At 56.0% G+C, this 23,815-nt stretch overlaps 1 protein-coding gene across 1 annotated transcript in view; it reads right to left on the bottom strand.

Annotated features, from left to right (window-relative positions):
* Nucleotides 1–23,338, bottom strand: part of LOC144773658 (NACHT, LRR and PYD domains-containing protein 12-like) — a 946,473-nt gene extending 923,135 nt beyond the window's left edge. Inside the window, exon 1 of the mRNA XM_078658807.1 lies at nucleotides 23,218–23,338. The gene's annotated coding sequence lies outside the window, so the exon portion shown is untranslated. The remainder of the gene's footprint in view (nucleotides 1–23,217) is intronic.
* Nucleotides 23,339–23,815: the final 477 nt, after the last annotated feature.

The raw sequence follows: 23,815 nt of genomic DNA, 5'->3' as shown, positions 1-23,815 counted from the left end.
AGCGATCGAGGCACGAACTTTATATCTAAATATATGCGGTCCCTGTGGCAACAGTGCGGGGTCACATACAAGTTCACCACCCCGTATCACCCCCAAGGGAATGGACTTGTGGAGCGGTTCAACCGGACACTCAAGGGGATGATACAGGGCCTAGAGGAGCCACTACGACGCAGATGGGACGTCCTGCTGCCCTGCCTCCTGTTTGCCTATCGGGAGGTACCACAGAAATCCCTGGGGTTCAGCCCCTTTGAACTCTTGTACGGACACCCTGTCCGAGGTCCGCTCAGCCTGGTCAAAGAGGGCTGGGAAACTTCCGTCCAAGGCGCACCCCCGGATGTCTACCGATACCTCCTGACCCTCCGAAACCAGACTCGGAAGTTCCGGGCCCTTGCAGAGGCCAACCTGGAGGCCAGTCAGGAGGACATGAAACGCTGGTACGACCAGCACTCCTCCTCCATCGAGTTCGAGCCGGGCCAGCGGGTCTGGGTCATGTCCCCAGTCGAACCCTGTGCCCTCCAGGACAAATGGTCGGGGCCCTTCAAGGTGATCGAGCGCAAGAGCCCCGTCACTTACCTCGTGGATATGGAGTCTCCCCGGAACCCCCTCCGGGTTCCGCACGCCAACCGGCTCAAACCTCATTTTGCCCGCACAGAACTGAGCCTGCTACTCGCTACCGACGATGGGACCGAAGACGACTCCGAGCCCTTGCCCGACCTCCTAAAGTGCACTGAGAAGGACGGCTCCGTCGAAGGGATCTCTCTCTCCCCCAACATGACCCCCGCGCAGCGTCGAGACTGTCAGGAACTGTTGGGACAATTCACAGATCTGTTCTCTCTCACCCCCGGGGTTACCCAATGGTGTGTCCACGATGTCGACACCGGGGACAGTCAGCCAGTACGACACCGGGCCTACCGGGTCCCCGACCGAGTTCGGGCCTGCATCCAGAAGGAAGTTACCAAGATGCTGGCCCTGGGGGTAGTCAAACCCTCCGACAGTCCCTGGGCCAGCCCCGTGGTCCTGGTCCCCAAGGCCGCCGCCCCTGGCACCCCGCCAGAACTCCGGTTTTGCGTCGACTACTGGGGGCTGAATGCCGTTACGAGAACCGATGCACATCCCATCCCCCGGGCCGATGAACTGATCGACCGCCTGGGGGCCGCCAAGTACCTCAGTACCTTCGATCTCACCGCCGGGTATTGGCAGATCGGCCTCACCCCTAGCGCCCAGGAGCGCTCAGCCTTCTCCACACCCGACGGCCACTTCCAGTTCAAGGTGATGCCCTTCGGCATGAAAAACGCCCCGGCCACCTTCCAGAGACTAGTAAACAAAGTACTGGCGGGGCTAGAAGAGTTCAGTGCCGCCTACCTAGACGACATTGCGGTCTACAGCCTCCACTGGGCTGAGCACCTGAAACACCTTTGGGAGGTCCTGACCGCCCTCCGCCGGGCCGGGCTAACTGTGAAGGCCAGCAAATGCCAGATAGGCCAAGGGTCCGTAACCTATCTGGGACACCAAGTGGGGAGCGGCCAAGTGGCTCCCCTCCAACCCAAGATCGACGCCATCCTAGCCTGGGAACCCCCAGCCAACCAGACCGCCGTCCGAGCCTTCCTGGGGCTCACGGGGTACTATCGGCGTTTTATCAAGAACTATGGGAGCATTGTGGGGCCCCTCACGGAACTGACCTCGAAGAACCGGCCACAGAAAGTGCAGTGGACACCCGCGTGTCAGGTGGCCTTCGAGACCTTGAAAACAGCCATGTGTACCGCCCCTGTGCTCCAGGCCCCCGACTACAGCCGAGAGTTTGTGGTCCAGACCGACGCCTCGGAACACGGCATCGGGCGGTCCTATCTCAGATGGACCCCGAGGGGATTGACCATCCAGTCGCCTTCATCAGCCGGCGGCTGCTGGCCCGAGAACAACGATGGAGAACCATCGAGAGAGAGGCCTTCGCCGTCGTGTGGGCCCTCAAGAAACTCAGGCCATACCTCTTCGGCACCCACTTCCGGGTGCAGACAGACCACCGGCCCCTACGGTGGCTGATGCACATGCGTGGCGAAAATCCCAAACTGCTGCGATGGTCCATCTCCCTCCAAGGGATGGACTTCACTGTGGAGCATCGCCCTGGCAACGACCACGCCAACGCTGATGGCCTGTCCCGATTCTTCCGCCTCGACGAAGAGAGTCCCCACGACGATGGGTGACTCTCCCCGCCTTCAGCTGGAGGGGACGTGTGTTGGACACGGCCTCGTGGCGTGGGCCTACCCCTCCCACATGGCGGGCCCCGGACGACATCGGGCCGCCGTCGAGCTGCTGTCGACCCCCCTGACACGAACAGTCCCGAACCCGCAAGGAGGGCCGCCCCCTGGCAACCTACGGCTCTCCCTCTCCCTGGCCCCCGGCGGGCCCTGCTCGCCAACGCCGCCGGTCCAGCAACCATGCCTGGCCCCATCCCTGGCCCGACTCCATCTTGGGCCCATCACGTCCCGAGCACGTGGCCGCCGCCACCCTGGCCCCGGCCCCAGCGAAGCCCCGACATCAGGGCACCAAGATCCTCCCAGGTGGTCGAGTGGCCACTTGACAGATCCGAAAGGCGGGAAGTCTCGAGGGCCCTCCAGCCGTCCCCGGACGCCTGGTATCGATCGCCCTCCAGCCTCCCTGGGCGCTGGCTCCACCCCCCTGCTGGGTGTCTGGACACCTTCATCCCGGCCCCTCTGACCCCCAGGCGCGAGGGTCCGGACATCAAAGGACTCCAGTCCTATATCTGGGCCAGCCCTGGATCAGGACGGCAGTTGTATCTGGAGTGGAAGCCCTGCTGACCTCGTCGCGGCTGATCCTGATCCGAACTCTTGCACCTGGAACCATCTTTGAGGCCCTGCTGACGCTGTCGCGGCCTGACCAAGCTGAACCATCTTTGAGGCCCTGCTGACGCTGTCGCGGCCTGTCCAAGCTGAACTACCTTTGAGGCCCTGCTGACGCTGTCGTGGCCTGACCAAGCTGAACCACCTTCGAGGCCCTGCTGACGCTGTCGCGGCCTGTCCAAGCTGAACTATCTTCGAGGCCCTGCTGACGCTGTCGCGGCCTGACCAAGCTGAACCACCTTTGAGGCCCTGCTGACGCTGTCGCGGCCTGTCCAAGCTGAACTATCTTCGAGGCCCTGCTGACGCGGTCGCGGCCTGTCCAAGCTGAACTACCTTTGAGGCCCTGCTGACGCTGTCGCGGCCTGACCACGCTGAGCCATCTTCGAGGCCCTGCTGACGCTGTCGCGGCCTGACCGAGCCACACCATCTTCGAGGCCCTGCTGACGCTGTCGCGGCCTGTCCCCTTGAACTATCTACGCACCCGTGGGTGCCAAGACTGTCCCGCTACCCCCTTTTCCCCCGAGATCAAGACATTCCGGATCCCTCGATCCTTGCCGCTATCCTGCCAAGAACTTGATTTGAGTACTTATATAAAGATTCTTGTGAACCTCCTTCCCGTGTAGTGTCTATCTGTAAGTAGTGTGATTACCCTGCTGTTACGATTGTAGGAGAGGAGCCTCGCCAAGGAGGCCTCCCTACGGCGCTCGGCCTATTCCATACAGAGAGGTGGATCTCGGGGCGGACAGTCAGACACCTTCTGTCTCCCCTGGGGTCGCCTTTCCAACAGAGGGCCACACTGAGCCATATAGCACCGAGAGGGATTGAGAGGGCCACACTGAGCCATATAGCATCGAGAGGGATTGAGAGGACCACACTGAGCACCGAGAGGGATTGAGAGGACCACACTGAGCACCGAGAGGGATTGAGAGGACCTCACTGAGCCATAGCACTGAGAGGGATTGAGAGGACCACACTGAGCACCGAGAGGGATTGAGAGGACCACACTTAGCCATAGTACCAAGAGGGATTGAGAGGGCCACACTGAGCCATAGCACCGAGAGGGATTGAGAGGACTACACTTAGCCATAGTACCGAGAGGGATTGAGAGGGCCACACTGAGCCATAGCACCGAGAGGGATTGAGAGGGCCACACTGAGCCATAGCACCGAGAGGGATTGAGAGGACCTCACTGAGCCATAGCACCGAGAGGGATTGAGAGGGCCACACTGAGCCATAGCACCGAGAGGGATTGATAGGACCACACTGAGCTATAGCACCGAGAGGGATTGAGAGGACCACACTGAGCACCGAGAGGGATTGAGAGGACCACACTGAGCACAGAGAGGGATTGAGAGGACCACACTGAGCCATGACACAAAGAGGGATTGATAGGACAACACAGAGCCATAACAACGAGAGGGATTGAGAGGACCACACTGAGCCATAGCACCGAGAGGGATTGAGAGGGCCACACTGAGCCATAGCACCGAGAGGGATTGAGAGGACCACACTGAGCACCGAGAGGGATTGAGAGGACCTCACTGAGCACCGAGAGGGATTGAGAGGACCACACTGAGCCATAGCACCGAGAGGGATTGAGAGGACCACACTTAGCCATAGTACCGAGAGGGATTGAGAGGACCTCACTGAGCACCGAGAGGGATTGAGAGGACCACACTTAGCCATAGTACCGAGAGGGATTGAGAGGACCTCACTGAGCACCGAGAGGGATTGAGAGGACAACACTGAGCCATAGCACCGAGAGGGATTGAGAGGACCACACTGAGCACCGAGAGGGATTGAGAGGACAACACTGAGCCATAGCACCGAGAGGGATTGATAGGACCACACTGAGCCATAGCACCGAGAGGGATTGAGAGGACCACACTGAGCCATAGCGCCGAGAGGGATTGAGAGGACCACACTGAGCCATAGCACCGAGAGGGAATGAGAGGGCCACACTGAGCACCGAGAGGGATTGAGAGGACAACACTGAGCCATAGCACCGAGAGGGATTGAGAGGACCACACTGAGCACCGAGAGGGATTGAGAGGACAACACTGAGCCATAGCACCGAGAGGGATTGATAGGACCACACTGAGCCATAGCACCGAGAGGGATTGAGAGGACCACACTGAGCCATAGCACCGAGAGGGATTGAGAGGACCACACTGAGCCATAGCACCGAGAGGGAATGAGAGGGCCACACTGAGCACCGAGAGGGATTGAGAGGACAACACTGAGCCATAGCACCGAGAGGGATTGATAGGACCACACTGAGCCATAGCACCGAGAGGGATTGAGAGGACCACACTGAGCCATAGCACCGAGAGGGATTGAGAGGACCACACTGAGCCATAGCACCGAGAGGGATTGAGAGGACCACACTGAGCCATAGCACCGAGAGGGATTGAGAGGACCACACTTAGCCATAGTACCGAGAGGGAATGAGAGGGCCACACTGAGCACCGAGAGGGATTGAGAGGACAACACTGAGCCATAGCACCGAGAGGGATTGATAGGACCACACTGAGCACCGAGAGGGATTGAGAGGACCACACTGAGCCATAGCACCGAGAGGGATTGAGAGGACCACACTGAGCCATAGCACCGAGAGGGATTGAGAGGGCCACACTGAGCCATAGCACCGAGAGGGATTGAGAGGACCACACTGAGCCATAGCACCGAGAGGGATTGAGAGGGCCACACTGAGCACCGAGAGGGATTGAGAGGACCACACTGAGCACCGAGAGGGATTGAGAGGGCCACACTGAGCCATAGCACCGAGAGGGATTGAGAGGGCCACACTGAGCCATAGCAGCAAGAGGGATTGAGAGGACCACACTGAGCACCGAGAGGGATTGAGAGGACCACACTGAGCTATAGCTCCGAGAGGGATTGAGAGGACCGCACTGAGCCATAGCACTGAGAGAGATTGAGAGGACCATACTGAGCCGTAGCACCGAAAGGGATTGAGAGGACCACCCTGAACCATTGCACCGAGAGGGGTTGAGAGGACCACACTGAGTACCGAGAGGGATTGAGAGGGCCACACTGAGCCATAGCGCCGAGAGGGATTGAGAGAACCACACTGAGCCATAGCACAGAGAGAGATTGAGAGGGCCACACTGAGCCACAGCACCGAGAGGGATTGAGAGGACCACACTGAGCCATAGCACCGAGAGGGATTGAGAGGACCACACTGAGCCATAGCGCCGAGAGGGATTGAGAGGGCCACACTGAGCCATAGCACCGAGAGGGATTGAGAGGACCACACTGAGCCAAAGCACCGAGAGGGATTGAGAGGACCTCACTGAGCCATAGCACCGAGAGGGATTGAGAGGGCCACACTTAGCCATAGTACCGAGAGGGATTGAGAGGACCACACTGAGAACCGAGAGGGATTGAGAGGACCACACTGAGCACCGAGAGGGATTGAGAGGGCCACACTGAGCCATAGCACCGAGAGGGATTGAGAGGACCTCACTGAGCACCGAGAGGGATTGAGAGGGCCACACTGAGCCATAGCACCGAGAGGGATTGAGAGGACCTCACTGAGCACCGAGAGGGATTGAGAGGGCCACACTGAGCCATAGCACCGAGAGGGATTGAGAGGACCACACTGAGCACCGAGAAGGATTGAGAGGACCTCACTGACCACCGAGAGGGATTGAGAGGACCACACTGAGCCATAGCAGCGAGAGGGATTGAGAGGACCACACTGAGCCATAGCACCAAGAGGGATTGAGAGGACCACACTGAGCCATAGCACCGAGAGGGATTGAGAGGACCAAACTGAGCCATAGCACCGAGAGAGATTGAGAGGACCACAGTGAGCCATATAGCACCGAGAGAGATTGAGAGGACCACAGTGAGCCATATAGCACCGAGAGGGATTGAGAGGACCACACTGAGCACCAAGAGGGATTGAGAGGACCACACTGAGCACCGAGATGGATTGAGAGGACCACACTGAGCCATAGCAGCGAGAGGGATTGAGAGGACCACACTGAGCCATAGCACCAAGAGGGATTGAGAGGACCACACTGAGCCATAGCACCAAGAGGGATTGAGAGGACCACACTGAGCACCGAGAGGGATTGAGAGGACCTCACTGACCACCGAGAGGGATTGAGAGGACCACACTGAGCCATAGCACCGAGAGGGATTGAGAGGACCTCACTGAGCACCGAGAGGGATTGAGAGGGCCACACTGAGCCATAGCACCGAGAGGGATTGAGAGGACCACACTGAGCACCGAGAAGGATTGAGAGGACCTCACTGACCACCGAGAGGGATTGAGAGGACCACACTGAGCCATAGCACCGAGAGGGATTGAGAGGACCTCACTGAGCACCGAGAGGGATTGAGAGGGCCACACTGAGCCATAGCACCGAGAGGGATTGAGAGGACCACACTGAGTACCGAGAGGGATTGAGAGGACCACACTGAGCACCGAGAGGGATTGAGAGGGCCACACTGAGCCATAGCACCGAGAGGGATTGAGAGGACCTCACTGAGCACCGAGAGGGATTGAGAGGGCCACACTGAGCCATAGCACCGAGAGGGATTGAGAGGACCTCACTGAGCACCGAGAGGGATTGAGAGGGCCACACTGAGCCATAGCACCGAGAGGGATTGAGAGGACCTCACTGAGCACCGAGAGGGATTGAGAGGGCCACACTGAGCCATAGCACCGAGAGGGATTGAGAGGACCACACTGAGCACCGAGAAGGATTGAGAGGACCTCACTGACCACCGAGAGGGATTGAGAGGACCACACTGAGCCATAGCAGCGAGAGGGATTGAGAGGACCACACTGAGCCATAGCACCAAGAGGGATTGAGAGGACCACACTGAGCCATAGCACCGAGAGGGATTGAGAGGACCAAACTGAGCCATAGCACCGAGAGAGATTGAGAGGACCACAGTGAGCCATATAGCACCGAGAGGGATTGAGAGGACCACACTGAGCACCAAGAGGGATTGAGAGGACCACACTGAGCACCGAGATGGATTGAGAGGACCACACTGAGCCATAGCAGCGAGAGGGATTGAGAGGACCACACTGAGCCATAGCAGCGAGAGGGATTGAGAGGACCACACTGAGCCATAGCACCAAGAGGGATTGAGAGGACCACACTGAGCCATAGCACCGAGAGGGATTGAGAGGACCAAACTGAGCCATAGCACCGAGAGAGATTGAGAGGACCACAGTGAGCCATATAGCACCGAGAGGGATTGAGAGGACCACACTGAGCACCAAGAGGGATTGAGAGGACCACACTGAGCACCGAGATGGATTGAGAGGACCACACTGAGCCATAGCACCGAGAGGGATTGAGAGGACCAAACTGAGACATAGCACCGAGAGAGATTGAGAGGACCACAGTGAGCCATAGCACCGAGAGGGATTGAGAGGACCTCACTGAGCACCGAGAGGGCTTGAGAGGACCTCACTGAGCCATAGCGCCGAGAGGGATTGAGAGGACCTCACTGAGCCATAGCGCCGAGAGGGATTGAAAGGACCACACTGAGCACCGAGAAGGATTGAGAGGACCACAGTGAGCCATAGCACCGAGAGGGATTGAGAGGACCACACTGAGCACCGAGGGGGATTGATAGGACCACACTGAGCTATAGCACCGAGGGGGATTGAGAGGACCACACTGAGCACCGAGAAGGATTGAGAGGACCTCACTGAGCACCGAGAGGGATTGAGAGGACCTCACTGAGCCATAGCGCCGAGAGAGATTGAGAGGACCACAGTGAGCCATAGCACCGAGAGGGATTGAGAGGACCACACTGAGCCATAGCACCGAGAGGGATTGAGAGGACCACACTGAGCACCGAGAGGGATTGAGAGGACCTCACTGAGCACCGAGAGGGATTGAGAGGACAACACTGAGCCATAGCACCGAGAGGGATTGAGAGGACCACACTGAGCACCGAGAGGGATTGAGAGGACCTCACTGAGCACTGAGAGGGATTGAGAGGACCACACTGAGCACCGAGAGGGATTGAGAGGACCACACTGAGCACCGAGAGGGATTGAGAGGACCACACTGAGCTATAGCACCGAGAGGGATTGAGAGGACCTCACTGAGCCATAGCACCGAGAGGGATTGAGAGGGCCACACTGAGCACCGAGAGGGATTGAGAGGACAACACTGAGCACCGAGAGGGATTGAGAGGACAACACTGAGCCATAGCACCGAGAGGGATTGAGAGGACCACACTGAGCCATAGCACCGAGAGGGATTGAGAGGACCACACTGAGCACCGAGAGGGATTGAGAGGACCTCACTGAGCACCGAGAGGGATTGAGAGGACAACACTGAGCCATAGCACCGAGAGGGATTGAGAGGACAACACTGAGCCATAGCACCGAGAGGGATTGAGAGGGCCACACTGAGCACCGAGAGGGATTGAGAGGGCCACACTGAGCCATAGCACCGAGAGGGATTGAGAGGACCACACTGAGCCATAGCACCGAGAGAGATTGAGAGGACCACAGTGAGCCATAGCACCGAGAGGGATTGAGAGGACCACACTGAGCCATAGCACCGAGAGGGATTGAGAGGACCACACTGAGCACCGAGAGGGATTGAGAGGACCTCACTGAGCACCGAGAGGGATTGAGAGGACAACACTGAGCCATAGCACCGAGAGGGATTGAGAGGACCTCACTGAGCCATAGCACCGAGAGGGATTGAGAGGGCCACACTGAGCCATAGCACCGAGAGGGATTGAGAGGACCACACTGAGCCATAGCACCGAGAGGGATTGAGAGGACCACACTGAGCCATAGTACCGAGAGGGATTGAGAGGACCACACTGAGCACCGAGAGGGATTGAGAGGACCACCCTGAGCACCGAGAGGGATTGAGAGGACAACACTGAGCCATAGCACCGAGAGGGATTGATAGGACCACACTGAGCCATAGCACCGAGAGGGATTGAGAGGACCACACTGAGCCATAGCACCGAGAGGGATTGAGAGGGCCACACTGAGCCATAGCACCGAGAGGGATTGAGAGGACCACACTGAGCCATAGCACCGAGAGGGATTGAGAGGACCACACTTAGCCATAGTACCGAGAGGGAATGAGAGGGCCACACTGAGCACCGAGAGGGATTGAGAGGACAACACTGAGCCATAGCACCGAGAGGGATTGATAGGACCACACTGAGCCATAGCACCGAGAGGGATTGAGAGGACCACACTGAGCCATAGCACCGAGAGGGATTGAGAGGGCCACACTGAGCCATAGCACCGAGAGGGATTGAGAGGACCACACTGAGCCATAGCACCGAGAGGGATTGAGAGGGCCACACTGAGCCATAGCAGCAAGAGGGATTGAGAGGACCACACTGAGCACCGAGAGGGATTGAGAGGACCACACTGAGCTATAGCTCCGAGAGGGATTGAGAGGACCGCACTGAGCCATAGCACTGAGAGAGATTGAGAGGACCATACTGAGCCGTAGCACCGAAAGGGATTGAGAGGACCACCCTGAACCATTGCACCGAGAGGGGTTGAGAGGACCACACTGAGTACCGAGAGGGATTGAGAGGGCCACACTGAGCCATAGCGCCGAGAGGGATTGAGAGAACCACACTGAGCCATAGCACCGAGAGAGATTGAGAGGGCCACACTGAGCCACAGCACCGAGAGGGATTGAGAGGACCACACTGAGCCATAGCACCGAGAGGGATTGAGAGGACCACACTGAGCCATAGCGCCGAGAGGGATTGAGAGGGCCACACTGAGCCATAGCACCGAGAGGGATTGAGAGGACCACACTGAGCCAAAGCACCGAGAGGGATTGAGAGGACCACACTTAGCCATAGTACAGAGAGGGATTGAGAGGGCCACACTGAGCCATAGCACCGAGAGGGATTGAGAGGGCCACACTGAGCACCGAGAGGGATTGATAGGACCACACTGAGCACCGAGAGGGATTGAAAGGACCACACTGAGCACCGAGAGGGATTGAGAGGACCACACTGAGCCATAGCGCCGAGAGGGATTGAGAGGACCACACTGAGCACCGAGAGGGATTGATAGGACCACACTGAGCACCGAGAGGGATTGAGAGGACCTCACTGAGCACCGAGAGGGATTGAGAGGATCACACTGAGCACCGAGAGGGATTGAGAGGACCACACTGAGCCATAGCGCCGAGAGGGATTGAGAGGACCACACTGAGCCATAGCGCCGAGAGGGATTGAGAGGGCCACACTGAGCCATAGCACCGAGAGGGATTGAGAGGACCACACTTAGCCATAGTACCGAGAGGGATTGAGAGGGCCACACTGAGCCATAGCACCGAGAGGGATTGAGAGGACCACACTGAGCTATAGCACCGAGAGGGATTGAGAGGACCACACTGAGCCATAGCACCGAGAGGGATTGAGAGGGCCACACTGAGCCATAGCACCGAGAGGGATTGAGAGGACCTCACTGAGCCATAGCACCGAGAGGGATTGAGAGGACTACACTGAGCCATAGCGCCGAGAGGGATTGAGAGGACTACACTGAGCCATAGCGCCGAGAGGGATTGAGAGGACTACACTGAGCCATAGCGCCGAGAGGGATTGAAAGGACCTCACTGAGCACCGAGAGGGATTGAGAGGACCACACTGAGCCATAGCGCCGAGAGGGATTGAAAGGACCAAACTGAGCCATAGCACCGAGAGGGATTGAGAGGACCATACTGAGCCATAGCACCGAGAGGGATTGAGAGGACCTCACTGAGCACCGAGAGGGATTGAGAGGACCTCACTGAGCACCGAGAGGGATTGAGAGGACCACACTGAGCACCGAGAGGGATTGAGAGGACCTCACTGAGCCATAGCGCCGAGAGAGATTGAGAGGGCCACACTGAGCCATAGCACCGAGAGGGATTGAGAGGACCACACTGAGCACCGAGAGGGATTGAGAGGGCCACACTGAGCACCGAGAGGGATTGAGAGGACAACACTGAGCCATAGCACCGAGAGGGATTGAGAGGGCCACACTGAGCCATAGCACCGAGAGGGATTGAGAGGACCACACTGAGCACCGAGAGGGATTGAGAGGGCCACACTGAGCACCGAGAGGGATTGAGAGGACCTCACTGAGCACCGAGAGGGATTGAGAGGGCCACACTGAGCACCGAGAGGGATTGAGAGGGCCACACTGAGCACCGAGAGGGATTGAGAGGGCCACACTGAGCCATAGTACCGAGAGGGACTGAGAGGACCACACTGAGCCATAGCACCGAGAGGGATTGAGAGGGCCAGACTGAGCCATAGCACCGAGAGGGATTGAGAGGGCCACACTGAGCACCGAGAGGGATTGAGAGGGCCACACTGAGCCATAGTACCGAGAGGGACTGAGAGGACCACACTGAGCCATAGCACCGAGAGGGATTGAGAGGGCCACACTGAGCCATAGCACCGAGAGGGATTGAGAGGACCACACTGAGCACCGAGAGGGATTGAGAGGACCTCACTGAGCACCGAGAGGGATTGAGAGGACAACACTGAGCCATAGCACCGAGAGGGATTGAGAGGGCCACACTGAGCCATAGCACCGAGAGGGATTGAGAGGACCACACTGAGCACCGAGAGGGATTGAGAGGGCCACACTGAGCACCGAGAGGGATTGAGAGGACCTCACTGAGCACCGAGAGGGATTGAGAGGACCACACTGAGCACCGAGAGGGATTGAGAGGACCTCACTGAGCACCGAGAGGGATTGAGAGGACCACACTGAGCACCGAGAGGGATTGAGAGGACCACACTGAGCCATAGCGCCGAGAGGGATTGAGAGGACTACACTGAGCCATAGCGCCGAGAGGGATTGAGAGGACTACACTGAGCCATAGCGCCGAGAGGGATTGAGAGGACTACACTGAGCCATAGCGCCGAGAGGGATTGAAAGGACCTCACTGAGCACCGAGAGGGATTGAGAGGACAACACTGAGCCATAGCAGCGAGAGGGATTGAGAGGGCCACACTGAGCCATAGCACCGAGAGGGATTGAGAGGACCACACTGAGCCATAGCACCGAGAGGGATTGATAGGACCACACTGAGCCATAGCACCGAGAGGGATTGAGAGGACCACACTGAGCCATAGCGCCGAGAGGGATTGAAAGGACCAAACTGAGCCATAGCACCGAGAGGGATTGAGAGGACCTCACTGAGCACCGAGAGGGATTGAGAGGACAACACTGAGCCATAGCACCGAGAGGGATTGAGAGGACAACACTGAGCCATAGCACCGAGAGGGATTGAGAGGACAACACTGAGCTATAGCACCGAGAGGGATTGATAGGACCACACTGAGCACCGAGAGGGATTGAGAGGACCACACTGAGCCATAGCGCCGAGAGGGATTGAGAGGACCTCACTGAGCCATAGCGCCGAGAGGGATTGAGAGGACCTCACTGAGCCATAGCGCCGAGAGGGATTGAGAGGACCTCACTGAGCACCGAGAGGGATTGAGAGGACCTCACTGAGCCATAGCGCCGAGAGGGATTGAGAGGACCTCACTGAGCCATAGCGCCGAGAGGGATTGAGAGGACCTCACTGAGCACCGAGAGGGATTGAGAGGACCACACTGAGCACCGAGAGGGATTGAGAGGACCTCACTGAGCCATAGCACTGAGAGGGATTGAGAGGACCACACTGAGCACCGAGAGGGATTGAGAGGACAACACTGAGCACCGAGAGGGATTGAGAGGACAACACTGAGCCATAGCACCGAGAGGGATTGAGAGGACCTCACTGAGCCATAGCACCGAGAGGGATTGAGAGGACCAAACTGAGCCATAGCACCGAGAGAGATTGATAGGACCACACTGAGCTATAGCGCCGAGAGGGATTGATAGGACTACACTGAGCCATAGCACCGAGAGAGATTGATAGGACCACACTGAGCTATAGCGCCGAGAGGGATTGATAGGACTACACTGAGCCATAGCGCCGAGAGGGATTGAGAGGACTACACTGAGCCATAGCGCCGAGAGGGATTGAGAGGACTACACTGAGCCATAGCGCCGAGAGGTATTGAGAGGACCAAACTGAGCCATAGCACCGAGAGGGATTGAGAGGACCAAACTGAGCCATAGCACCGAGAGGGATTGAGAGGACCTCACTGAGCACCGAGAGGGATTGAGAGGACCAAACTGAGCCATAGCACCGAGAGGGATTGAGAGGACCACACTGAGCCATAGCACCGAGAGGGATTGAGAGGACCTCACTGAGCACCGAGAGGGATTGAGAGGACCACACTGAGCACCGAGAGGGATTGAGAGGACAACACTGAGCCATAGCACCGAGAGGGATTGAGAGAACCACACTGAGCCATAGCACCGAGAGGGATTGAGAGGACCAAACTGAGCCATAGCACCGAGAGGGATTGAGAGGACCAAACTGAGCCATAGCACCGAGAGGGATTGAGAGTACCACACTGAGCCATAGTACCGAGAGGGATTGAGAGGACCTCACTGAGCACCGAGAGGGATTGAGAGGACCTCACTGAGCACCGAGAGGGATTGAGAGGACAACACTGAGCCATAGCACCGAGAGGGATTGAAAGGACCAAACTGAGCCATAGCACCGAGAGGGATTGAGAGTACCACACTGAGCCATAGCACCGAGAGGGATTGAGAGGACCTCACTGAGCCATAGCGCCGAGAGGGATTGAGAGGACCTCACTGAGCCATAGCGCCGAGAGGGATTGAGAGGACCTCACTGAGCACCGAGAGGGATTGAGAGGACCACACTGAGCCATAGCACCGAGAGGGATTGAGAGGACCTCACTGAGCCATAGCACCGAGAGGGATTGAGAGGACCACACTGAGCCATAGCACTGAGAGGGATTGAGAGGACCACACTGAGCCATAGCACCGAGAGGGATTGAGAGGACCTCACTGAGCACCGAGAGGGATTGAGAGGACCTCACTGAGCACCGAGAGGGATTGAGAGGACCACACTGAGCACCGAGAGGGATTGAGAGGACAACACTGAGCCATAGCACCGAGAGGGATTGAGAGGACCACACTGAGCACCGAGAGGGATTGAGAGGACCACACTGAGCCATAGCACTGAGAGGGATTGAGAGGACCACACTGAGCCATAGCACCGAGAGGGATTGAGAGGACCTCACTGAGCACCGAGAGGGATTGAGAGGACCACACTGAGCACCGAGAGGGATTGAGAGGACCACACTGAGCCATAGCACCGAGAGAGATTGATAGGACCACACTGAGCTATAGCGCCGAGAGGGATTGATAGGACTACACTGAGCCATAGCGCCGAGAGGGATTGAGAGGACTACACTGAGCCATAGCGCCGAGAGGGATTGAGAGGACTACACTGAGCCATAGCACCGAGGGGGATTGAAAGGACCTCACTGAGCACCGAGAGGGATTGAGAGGACCACACTGAGCCATAGCGCCGAGAGGGATTGAAAGGACCAAACTGAGCCATAGCACCGAGAGGGATTGAGAGGACCAAACTGAGCCATAGCACCGAGAGGGATTGAGAGGACCAAACTGAGCCATAGCACCGAGAGGGATTGAGAGGACCACACTGAGCCAAAGCACCGAGAGGGATTGAGAGGACCTCACTGAGCACCGAGAGGGATTGAGAGGACAACACTGAGCCATAGCACCGAGAGGGATTGAGAGGACCTCACTGAGCACCGAGAGGGATTGAGAGGACCACACTGAGCCATAGCACCGAGAGGGATTGAGAGGACCAAACTGAGCCATAGCACAGAGAGGGATTGAGAGGACCTCACTGAGCACCGAGAGGGATTGAGAGGACCTCACTGAGCCATAGCACTGAGAGGGATTGAGAGGACCTCACTGAGCCATAGCACCGAGAGGGATTGAGAGGACCTCACTGAGCCATAGCACCGAGAGGGATTGAGAGGACCTCACTGAGCCATAGCACCGAGAGGGATTGAGAGGACCTCACTGAGCACCGAGAGGGATTGAGAGGACCACACTGAGCCATAGCACAGAGAGGGATTGAGAGGACCACACTGAGCACCGAGAGGGATTGAGAGGACCACACTGAGCCATAGCACCGAGAGGGATTGAGAGGACCACACTGAGCCATAGCACCGAGAGGAATTGAGAGGGCCACACTGAGCCATAGCACCGAGAGGGATTGAGAGGACCACACAGAGCACCGAGAGGGATTGAGAGGACCACACTGAGCCATAGCACCGAGAGGGATTGAGAGGACCACACAGAGCCATAGTACCGAGAGGGATTGAGAGGACCACACAGAGCCATAGCACCGAGGGGGATTGAGAGGACCACACTTAGCCATAGTACCGAGAGGGATTGAGAGGACCACACTGAGCCATAGCGCTGTGAGGGATTGAGAGGCCCACACTGAGCACCGAGAGGGATTGAGAGGACCACACTGAGCCATAGCACAGAGAGGGATTGAGAGGACCACACAGAGCCTTAGCACAGAGAGGGATTGAGAGGGCCACACTGACCCATAGCAGCGAGAGGGATTGAGAGGGCCACACTGAGCCATAGCACCGAGAGGGATTGAGAGGGCCACACTGAGCCATAGCACCGAGAGGGATTGAGAGGACCACACTGAGCCATAGCACCGAGAGGGATTGAGAGGACCACACTGAGCCATAGCACCGAGAGGGATTGAGAGGGCCACACTGAGCCATAGCAGCGAGAGGGATTGAGAGGACCACACTGAGCACTGAGAGGACCACACTGAGCTATAGCACAGAGAGGGATTGAGAGGACCACACTAAGCCATAGCACCAAGAGGGATTGAGAGGGCCACACTGAGCACCGAGAGGGATTGAGAGGACCACACTGAGCCATAGCAGCGAGAGGGATTGAGAGTGAGGAAAATGATATTTTGCCTGACCAAAAAATGTCCACTACATACACCCTATGTTACATTCATGTGCATGTCACCCATGCATATTTCTCGTAGTGGCCTGAATCACTAGGCCTCTGCAAACATGTCCTGCAAGTGAAGTCATTAAAGTCCCACAAACGTTAAGCTAAAATGAAGGCCCATGTATTTTGCATTGTGCACTTTTAAATAAATATCGTACTGAGCCTTTTTTTGTGGTTGAACCACTTTCTGAACTTCTGCCAAGACAGTGTTATGAATAACAGTTATCTGTTTTGCTGTACAGAGTGGCATCCCTGCCCGGTGAGGAAATGTAAACAGAACCCGTTCGCGACAGATAAGGCCTAGCTCTCTGTCTCAGCCCCCATGCAATGAACGGAGAAATATATGCTTTTCTGATTCTTAGTGGTGAACAACCTTTTGCTTCAGACAATACATCCCCTATCATATCAGATTGTACAAGATGTGCTTTTCGCCCTGACACAAGAGATGTCTCTGCTAGGCCGAAAGTCAGCTCTCCTCCCAGTTACACGTCAATTGCACGCCATGCTCAAGTTGCACAATTATGGCAGAGTTCCAGCTGGTCATGCAAACTCCTCCCCTAAGTACCCACCCACCTATGACATCTACCTATCATCTACCTATGACTCATCAAGTGTACGCCCACATGCTCTTATCTCTTTCTTTCTTGCTCTGCCTGGAGCGCTCCTCCCTATGTACAAGGAGTAAAATGTATATATGCTGTTCATTGTTATTAAATGTTAGAAGACTCTTCCTGAACCTCAGTGGTGATGGAACATATTCTCCCTTTGACTCGAGTTATTGGAATAAAGCCCATTTTAACTTGGACACCACGGATCCTGTCTCTCATTTGATGCATGATACTTTGTTAATGCCTAGAAATTCTGCCAGGGTAATATTTTATTTACCACAAGAGGACCACACTGAGCACCGAGAGGGATTGAGAGAACCACACTGAGCTATAGCACCGAGAGGGATTGAGAGGACCACACTGAGCTATAGCACCGAGAGGGATTGAGAGGACCACACTGAGCCATAGCACCGAGAGGGATTGAGAGGGCCACACTGAGCACCGAGAGGGATTGAGAGGACCACACTGAGCACCGAGAAGGATTGAGAGGACCTCACTGAGCACCGAGAGGGATTGAGAGGACCACACTGAGCTATAGCACCGAGAGGGATTGAGAGGACCACACTGAGCCATAGCACCGAGAGGGATTGAGAGGACCACACTGAGCTATAGCACCGAGAGGGATTGAGAGGACCACACTGAGAACCGAGAGGGATTGAGAGGACCACACTGAGCACCGAGAGGGATTGAGAGGGCCACACTGAGCCATAGCACCGAGAGGGATTGAGAGGACCACACTGAGCCATAGCACCGAGTGGGATTGAGAGGACCACACTGAGCTATAGCACCGAGAGGGATTGAGAGGACCACACTGAGCCATAGCACCGAGAGGGATTGAGAGGACCACACTGAGCTATAGCACCGAGAGGGATTGAGAGGACCACACTGAGAACCGAGAGGGATTGAGAGGACCACACTGAGCACCGAGAGGGATTGAGAGGGCCACACTGAGCCATAGCACCGAGAGGGATTGAGAGGACCACACTGAGCCATAGCACCGAGTGGGATTGAGAGGACCACACTGAGCTATAGCACCGAGAGGGATTGAGAGGACCACACTGAGCCATAGCACCGAGAGGGATTGAGAGGACCACACTGAGCTATAGCACCGAGAGGGATTGAGAGGACCACACTGAGCCATAGCACCGAGAGGGATTGAGAGGACCACACTGAGCACCGAGAGGGATTGAGAGGACCACACTGAGCCATAGCACCGAGAGGGATTGAGAGGACCACACTGAGCACCGAGAGGGATTGAGAGGACCACACTGAGCCATAGCACCGAAAGGGATTGAGAGGACCACACTGAGCACCGAGAGGGATTGAGAGGACCTCACTGAGCCATAGCACCGAGGGGGATTGAGAGGACCACACTGAGCACCGAGAGGGATTGAGAGGACCACACTGAGCCATAGCACCGAGAGGGATTGAGAGGACCACACTGAGCACCGAGAGGGATTGAGAGGACCACACTGAGCTATAGCACCGAGAGGGATTGATAGGACCACACTGAGCCATAGCACCGAGAGGGATTGATAGGACCACACTGAGCACCGAGAGGGATTGAGAGGACCACACTGAGCCATAGCACCGAGGGGGATTGAGAGGACCACACTGAGCACCGAGAGGGATTGAGAGGACCACACTGAGCCATAGCACCGAGAGGGATTGAGAGGACCACACTGAGCACCGAGAGGGATTGAGAGGACCACACTGAGCACCGAGAGGGATTGAGAGGACCACACTGAGCACCGAGAGGGATTGATAGGACCACACTGAGCACCGAGAGGGATTGAGAGGACCACACTGAGCCATAGCACCGAGAGGGATTGATAGGACCACACTGAGCACCGAGAGGGATTGAGAGGACCACACTGAGCCATAGCACCGAAAGGGATTGAGAGGACCACACTGAGCACCGAGAGGGATTGAGAGGACCACACTGAGCACCGAGAGGGATTGAGAGGACCACACTGAGCACCGAGAGGGATTGAGAGGACCACACTGAGCCATAGCACCGAGAGGGATTGATAGGACCACACTGAGCACCGAGAGGGATTGAGAGGACCACACTGAGCCATAGCACCGAGAGGGATTGATAGGACCACACTGAGCCATAGCACCGAGAGAGATTGAGAGGGCCACACTGAGCACCGAGAGGGATTGAAAGGACCACACTGAGCACCGAGAGGGATTGATAGGACCACACTGAGCACCGAGAGGGATTGAGAGGACCACACTGAGCACCGAGAGGGATTGAGAGGACCACACTGAGCCATAGCACCGAGAGGGATTGATAGGACCACACTGAGCACCGAGAGGGATTGAGAGGACCACACTGAGCCATAGCACCGAGAGGGATTGATAGGACCACACTGAGCCATAGCACCGAGAGAGATTGAGAGGGCCACACTGAGCCATAGCACCGAGAGGGATTGAGAGGACCACACTGAGCACCGAGAGGGATTGATAGGACCACACTGAGCCATAGCACCGAGGGGGATTGAGAGGACCACACTGAGCACCGAGAGGGATTGAGAGGACCACACTGAGCCATAGCACCGAGAGGGATTGAGAGGGCCACACTGAGCACCGAGAGGGATTGAGAGGACCACACTGAGCTATAGCACCGAGAGGGATTGAGAGGGCCACACTGAGCCATAGCACCAAGAGGGATTGAGAGGACCACACTGAGCCATAGCACCGAGAGGGATTGAGAGGGCCACACTGAGCACCGAGAGGGATTGAAAGGACCACACTGAGCACCGAGAGGGATTGATAGGACCACACTGAGCCATAGCACCGAGGGGGATTGAGAGGACCACACTGAGCACCGAGAGGGATTGAGAGGACCACACTGAGCCATAGCACCGAGAGGGATTGAGAGGACCACACTGAGCACAGAGAGGGATTGAGAGGACCACACTGAGCCATAGCACCGAGAGGGATTGAGAGGTCCACACTGAGCACCGAGAGGGATTGAGAGGACCACACTGAGCACCGAGAGGGATTGAGAGGACCACACTGAGACATAGCACCGAGAGGGATTGAGAGGACCACACTGAGCACCGAGAGTGATTGAGAGGACCACACTGAGCCATAGCACCGAGAGGGATTGATAGGACCACACTGAGCCATAGCACCGAGAGGGATTGATAGGACCACACTGAGCTATAGCACCGAGAGGGATTGAGAGGACCACACTGAGCCATAGCACCGAGAGGGATTGAGAGGACCACACTGAGCTATAGCACCGAGAGGGATTGAGAGGGCCACACTGAGCCATAGCACCGAGAGGGATTGATAGGACCACACTGAGCTATAGCACCGAGAGGGATTGATAGGACCACACTGAGCACCGAGAGGGATTGAGAGGACCACACTGAGCTATAGCACCGAGAGGGATTGATAGGACCACACTGAGCACCGAGAGGGATTGAGAGGACCACACTTAGCCATAGTACCGAGAGGGAATGAGAGGGCCACACTGAGCACCGAGAGGGATTGAGAGGACAACACTGAGCCATAGCACCGAGAGGGATTGAGAGGGCCACACTGAGCCATAGCAGCGAGAGGGATTGATAGGACCACACTGAGCACCGAGAGGGATTGAGAGGACCACACTGAGCCATAGCACCGAGAGGGATTGTTTTAGGGCCACTTCAGAGCTCAGCCTAACTAGCTCCTCTTCAGTCTAGTATCAACGAAGGGGTGTGCTTATGAAGGCAGACGTAGAATGGTCTATTTTTAAATAGATTTTTATATTTGTCCCCCTTAAAAATATGTTCATCTTCTAAACTGATTACCAGAAAGGGGGGGCGATGAAGGAGACCACCCCTTCTACCTATTGCTGTTTTTTTAATTGAGAGATGAGCACAATAACTGCTGTTAATTAATTGAAAATACATTAAGAATGACCAATATCTGCTGCCAAAGCCCGTCTTTTAACTGTTCTAAATTCAATGGGAACCACAGATATAAGAGGGCGCTCAGCAAGTCCGGGAATGTAAAATATACTGCGTCTCCAATGGTGCTGCAAGGGGAAGAGAGGTCGGTTACCATACAACCCCACCACAATCCACAGGTGCAGATGATCATATCACACAAAAGGCTTCTCTGAGCACTCAGTATACAATAAATCAATACTGTCCATATACAGTCTCTCTCCGAGCGAATACTCCTCAGTTGGCACAGTTCATCCCAGATTCTGTATTATGTTTCCACACAAACGCCAGTTCATGAGGTCATCCAAAATAATGCTTTATTGATCGAAAACTTGATCGAAAGAAAGCAGCCAACACGTGTTTCGTCCCGCTTAAATCTTAGCACATTTGACTTCTTCAGGGCTGCAACCCAAATAATAATATAAAAGTACATTGCTAATACATCATTGTACACAATCCATTATTGTCAGTTTAAATATAGGAAGGATCAAAGGAAAGGTACAAATGCAACCAACACCCTGTGCTCTCGAAAAAGAATGGAACCAAAAAGCCCAATAAAGGTCCAACATAAAGTGAATTTAGTTTCATAATGACTATGAGTCTACAGAGGACAGCCAGCCATTAAACGAACCTCATATACTGTGTTGAAGTCTTGGGCGTCTAGAGTCCAGCCAACAATCCATCAATAAATTGTGAATTGTGCACACATAGTAATCATCCCTGAAATAGAGGTGTATGTAAATAAATCTCAAATCTCATCCTGGTGCCCCAACATCAATTAATGAAAGAGCCAGCAATAAACCGCCACTAGAGTCTTAGTAACAAAACAGGGATCTAATCACCGTATCTCATACTCACAATATTAAACATGTCACGTGGACAATCCACAGTAGCTAGTCCCGAGGCAAATTCTATTGCTGTATTCAAAATCATAGGAAAAACACTCAATATAAACACCGTTCATAGATGTACCCCGAGTGGCCAATTAGTTCTTGATCACTCTAATCCTTGATGCGCGTCAGAATCTCCTGAAATGTAAGTTAAACAAACCCTTCAAATGCTCATTCTCACACAGATCCTGCTGCAGCCCTGAAGACGTCTATGTGCTAAGATTTATCTGGGATGAAGACTTTTGAGGGCCAGTCTTTTAACGGTGCCGTCCTGAGAGTGTCAGAAGTGTCACTCTGAAGAAGGAGTGACTGTTCCTGTCACGGACAGCAGCGCGGGCAGAGCGGACCGCAGAGGGAGCGGCTCCTCCTCACCCCCTGGCAGGGCCGAGGGCGCCCGGACATTCACCCAGACTTGCATTGCTGAATAATGTTTCGTGTAAAACATTCACTCTTTGTCCGGAGCTCCCACATCCCTGACCCCGGCACCGCACGGAGCTGCTCCCGAGCTGTCAGGTGTGCGTCAAACACAGCGCCTCGACTCCCAGCAGCAGAATGAGGCGCTAGGGTGTAGCATAATGTACAGAGCAGACGGTGAAGGAATCATGGCCGCGCCCTGCCCGCAGCGCCTCGAGGGCCTTGCAACCTCTGGCCTCGTGTCCTTGTCCCCCGGCCGTGTGTGCGTGAAGCCGTGTGTGCGTCAAACACAGCGCCTCGACTCCCAGCAGCAGAATGAGGCGCTAGGGTGTAGCATAATGTACAGAGCGCGTGCTCAGGCAATCATGGCGGCGCCTGGTGTACAGCCAGTGAGGGCAAAGGGGGCATTCAAAGGGCCCCTCCCGGGTGATTGACAGCAAAGACAGACCCTGGTGAAAGTGGAGGCGGGTTCAAACTTTGCACAACTCGAGGGTGAATCCCTGCCTAGGAGCGGGAGGTGTGTCTGGGGGGGGGGGCACGACATCCATGCAGGAGACTCACCGGTGCAGGAGGGCCCTCCTTCCGCGTCGCACAGAGGGGCCGGGGTCAGGCCGCAGAGGGTCCTTTACCTCTTCTTCGTCCCCGCCAGGGCCCGCGTCCACAACGCGGCTGCGCAGCTCTGAGGGGGGGGGGGGGCGAGGCCTCTAAAGTTCGTGTGTCCCACCCACGGCTTCCGATCCCCGCCCCGGGCCCCCGGCTGAGGAGGGGGGGGGGGGGGGCTAGAGCGGCCGAGAGCGCAGGCGCCCCCCGGAGCCGCAGCCCCGGCTTCAAGCGCTATTTACTTTCGGTCAAAGTGCCTGGAAGAGCAGTTTCTACATATCAGGGGAGGGCGGAGAGGGGGGGGGGGTTAGAAGTGAAGGACTCCTGAGGGGCGGGGGGGGCGCCAGCAGGCGGTGCAGCACATTTATTTTATTTATTTTATTTTTTATTTGTGCATTTTTATATAGCGCAGACTTTCCCCGAAGGCGTCAGAGCGCTTCACAATAGGAACAGAAACGAAACATCATGAGAAACATTACAAAAGAACAGATTGCAAAAGCATACGTTGCGTTACATAAGGTAATAGTGACAATTGTGAGCAACCAAAAATACTTGAGGT

This window comes from Lissotriton helveticus, chromosome 8 (assembly GCF_964261635.1).
Source record: "Lissotriton helveticus chromosome 8, aLisHel1.1, whole genome shotgun sequence".
Classification (NCBI taxonomy): domain Eukaryota; kingdom Metazoa; phylum Chordata; class Amphibia; order Caudata; family Salamandridae; genus Lissotriton; species Lissotriton helveticus.
This window is presented reverse-complemented; position numbering and strand designations above follow the sequence as displayed.